The sequence below is a fragment of the Herpailurus yagouaroundi genome, unplaced genomic scaffold, assembly GCF_014898765.1.
Source record: "Herpailurus yagouaroundi ecotype Mexico unplaced genomic scaffold, PumYag 188, whole genome shotgun sequence".
Taxonomy (NCBI): domain Eukaryota; kingdom Metazoa; phylum Chordata; class Mammalia; order Carnivora; family Felidae; genus Herpailurus; species Herpailurus yagouaroundi.
Window position 1 is genome coordinate 2,515,105 of NW_024412419.1, and position 4,454 is coordinate 2,519,558.

Consider the following 4,454-nt stretch of genomic DNA (forward strand, 5'->3'; position numbering starts at 1 on the left):
AGAGAGAGAGAGCACACGCGTGTAACCAGGGGAGGGGCAGAGAGAGAATCTCAGGCAGGCTCCACGCCTAGTGCGGAGCCCGAGGTGGGTCTCAGTCCCAGGGCTGTGAGATCCTGACCTGAGCTGACACCAAGAGTCAGATGCTCGGCCGACTGAGCCAGCCAGGCGCCCCCATATGTGTTGCTTTCTGTCTAACTTGCCTCTCCACACCAGGGAGGGCCGATGCCTCCGTGGACCGGGGCTCCCTAGCTGTCCGGAGATGATGTTAAAGCAACTTCTGTGCCTTTGAGGGACAAGGGGACGGGGACTCCCAGCTCTGGCGGCATCGATGGGCATAAAGACGGGGGAGTGGGGGCCACGTCAGTAGTGCGTGTGTGGTGTGTGGACGGGTGGGGCCAGAGGGGAGGGCCTGGAGGGGCTGCTTGAGGGGGGGGCCTTCTCACCGCCCATTTCCTCACACCCAGCAGGTGCTTATAAGTCCCATTGAAGAGACACGAGAAAATCCCAAGCGATGGCACAGTGGGTGAGGGGCACCGCAGGTTGGAGCGAAGCGGCTTCACTAGGCAGACCAGGTCCCCAGCTGAGCTCTGCGTCTTTGGAAACAAGGTCCCTGTGGTCAGTAGGTGTGGGAAGCACCGCCCTTCCCATCCCACCCCGGGGGACCCACGTCCGGTGCTTCAGAGAGGCCCTAAACTTAAGATCCTGTGTAAGCTTTTAGTTAACTCCAATCTCCTTCCCCAGGAATGGCTTTCCTTCTAGGGTCCCCAGGAGACACGGCACAGGCCCTGCCAACGTGCGGTACCCGAGGACGTTTTCCTGCCCTGGGGAGGGAGGAAGGTGGTCTTGTGGAGCGGGGAAGCAGGAAGTGGTTTGGCAGGTCCCCTGGGCGGGGTCCTCGCTGCAGTTTTTGGTTCTTACAATCTGCGCAAAAATGGCCTCCAGATACTAAGACACTGATGATTTAACGATGTTGCCGCTCTGATTAAAGGTACACGTGTTTCACGAAAGCGATGTCTTCTGCCAGATTTATGGTTACGTTTCTTTTTATAAACACTTAAAAAAGGCGGAAAAGTGCCTAGAGTTGCAGGCTCTGTTTAGCCCAAGCCTCTGAGCTATGATTGTTTGCGGGGTCGAAGGGGGGATAAGTCAGCGTTTCTGACCAACTCTCCTCTAGTGCAGAGACCCCGGCAGGTGCCAGGCACGTCCGGTCGGTGCTCGGAAGGGCAGGCCTCCTGAGATCACAGAGACCTGGGGCCGGGTCCCATGGCTGCTGAAATGCAGTTCCTTCAGAGTCCCCAAGGCTCAGTACAAGAGGAGTGTGTCCTTGCTCAGATTCCCGTGCAAACAGAGCAAGGCCGCCGAACTTTAATTCATTCCACTCCCCAGAAAGTGCTAAGAATGAGACACTAAAGAAGGTGAAACCATGGCACAAAAGCAGACACATAGACCAATGGAATAGAATAGAAACCCCAGAACTAGACCCACAAACGTATGGCCAACTCATCTTTGACAAAGCAGGAAAAAACATCCAATGGAAAAAAGACAGTCTCTTTAACAAATGGTGCTGGGAGAACTGGACAGCAACATGCAGAAGGTTGAAACTAGACCACTTTCTCACACCATTCACAAAAATAAACTCAAAATGGATAAAGGACCTGAATGTGAGACAGGAAACCATCAAAACCTTAGAGGAGAAAGCAGGAAAAGACCTCTCTGACCTCAGCCGTAGCAATCTCTTACTCGACACATCCCCAAAGGCAAGGGAATTAAAAGCAAAAGTGAATTACTGGGACCTTATGAAGATAAAAAGCTTCTGCACAGCAAAGGAAACAACCAACAAAACTAAAAGGCAACCAACGGAATGGGAAAAGATATTTGCAAATGACATATCGGACAAAGGGCTAGTATCCAAAATCTATAAAGAGCTCACCAAACTCCACACCCGAAAAGCAAATAACCCAGTGAAGATATGGGCAGAAAACATGAATAGACACTTCTCTAAAGAAGACATCCGGATGGCCAACAGGCACATGAAAAGATGTTCAGCGTTGCTCCTTATCAGGGAAATACAAATCAAAACCACACTCAGGTATCACCTCACGCCAGTCAGAGTGGCCAAAATGAACAAATCAGGAGACTATAGATGCTGGCGAGGATGTGGAGAAACGGGAACCCTCTTGCACTGTTGGTGGGAATGCAAATTGGTGCAGCCGCTCTGGAAAGCAGTGTGGAGGTTCCTCAGAAAATTAAAAATAGACCTACCCTATGACCCGGCAATAGCACTGCTAGGAATTTATCCAAGGGACACAGGAGTTCTGATGCATAGGGGCACTTGTACCCCAATGTTCATAGCAGCACTCTCAACAATAGCCAAATTATGGAAAGAGCCTAAATGTCCATCAACTGATGAATGGATAAAGAAATTGTGGTTTATATACACTATGGAATACTACGTGGCAATGAGAAAAAATGAAATATGGCCTTTTGTAGCAACGTGGATGGAACTGGAGAGTGTGATGCTAAGTGAAATAAGCCATACAGAGAAAGACAGATACCATATGGTTTCACTCTTATGTGGATCCTGAGAAACTTAACAGGAACCCATGGGGGAGGGGAAGGAAAAAAAAAAAAGAGGTTAGAGTGGGAGAGAGCCAAAGCATAAGAGACTGTTGAGAACTGAGAGCAAACTGAGGGTTGATGGGGGGTGGGAGGGAGGAGAGGGTGGGTGATGGGTATTGAGGAGGGCACCTTTTGGGATGAGCACTGGGTGTTGTATGGAAACCAATTTGACAATAAATTTCATATATAAATAAATAAAAAAAAAAAAAAAAAAAGAAGGTGAAACCAAAACAATTTGGAGTCACGAGGAGGAGGCCAGTCTGTCTGTGGAATCTGCGGATTGTTTAGTTAGAAAAAACAGTGGTGCTTTTTTTTTAAAAAATTTTTTTTTAACGCTTATTTATTTTTGAGACAGAGAGAGACAGAGCATGAACGGGGGAGGGTCAGAGAGAGAGGGAGACACAGAATCTGAAACAGGCTCCAGGCTCTGAGGCATCAGCACAGAGCCCGAACGCGGGGCCTGAACTCACGAACCGTGAGATCGTGACCTGAGCCGAAGTCGGACGCTTAACCGACTGAGCCACCCAGGCGCCCCAAAACAGTGGAGCTTTAAAGCGTTGGCACCTCTAGGTGCGGGGAGGAACTCGGACTATGCTCACGAAGGGCGTTCGGGTGCGCACGTTAATGAATGAGTTAAAAAGCGTCGTTAGTGCTCTGTTGGATGCTTCTAGCTGTAAAGAGCAGTGAACCTGCAGAGAAGTGGCTTAAACCCGAGGAGCACTTATGGGCCCATGTGACTTAGCCTGGAGGCCTCCCGTGTGACGGGCCGGCCGAAGCTGGCGGCTCAGAGGCCCAGTGGTGTCACTGGCGGGCTGGTTCTGGGCACCGCTGTGCCCAGCCTCCCTCTGCACGTTGAGTGTTGGCCTCGGCTTCGTTTCCTCACAGACTCCGGACGTTCGCCTCCAGCCTGGGAGCCGCGCTGAGACACGTGGAGCAGAAGGATCGAGAGGCCGTTTCCTTCCCTGTGCTCTTCCCCTCTGGAAACGCGCTGCCTGTGTCTGTCTGCCAAGTCCCCGTCAGCAGCTGGGGGCAGGCGAGGGGGCTTGGGTGGTAGGGACTAATCTGGTTCTGGAGTCTGGGGAGGGCCCAGGCTCTTCTGGATGGTAGGGTTGCTGCCCGGGACTGGGCTCTCCTTTTAGCAAAAGGGACGAGATGAGGGGTGCCTGGGGGCAGGTGGCCCCGGGGTCCACGCGAAATCTGTGGTCTTCGCGGTGGACGTGGCTGTCCTCCCGCTTTCTCCTGGGCTCGCTCCTGTCTCCTCAGAGCCCCTCGAGACTCTCGTGCCGTCAGTTATCGAATCCCCCTCTCCGCTCTCGTGGGTCCTCCTGGCTGGACGGTACGCGGGCCGGAAGCCAGCCGGGTCTGAGCAGAACGCTCCCTCCCGTGGCCTCCCTCTTTTTTGTAAGACTTTATTTTTAAGCAATCTCTTTGTCCGGTGTGGGGCTCGAGCTCACGACCCCGAGGTCAAGAGTCACAACGCTCCTCTGATGAGCCTGCGAGGCGCCTCTTAGTCTTCTTTGCAGACTCCGCGTTCATCAGCCTGGCGCTTAAGGTCAGAGGTCAGCATGGGTCAGGTCGGGGCAGCTCTTCTTCTCCCTCCAGACTTTTCCCCAGACAGAGCTCTCCGCCACCGGGACGCCAGCTCTCTCCTGGGCTGCAGATGCACACTCACATCTACAGACGCACACACATCCAGAGACACACACATCTACTCACTTGCACACCCAGACACACACACGCACACACACCTACATATGACACACACTCAGCCACTCAGATACGTGCACACACACACATACACACATGCACACACATACACGTACATGTACACACAT

At 52.5% G+C, this 4,454-nt stretch overlaps 1 protein-coding gene and 1 long non-coding RNA gene across 6 annotated transcripts in view; both read left to right on the forward strand.

Moving 5' to 3' along the window:
- Positions 1 to 4,454, forward strand: part of DCDC2C (doublecortin domain containing 2C) — an 82,744-nt gene that overhangs the window by 43,145 nt on the left and 35,145 nt on the right. The gene's annotated exons all lie outside the window — the stretch shown is intronic.
- On the forward strand, positions 1,318 to 2,934 carry LOC121044048 (uncharacterized). Its single transcript, XR_005797080.1, has 2 exons — positions 1,318 to 1,415; positions 2,839 to 2,934. It is a non-coding gene; the product is annotated as an uncharacterized LOC121044048 (long non-coding RNA).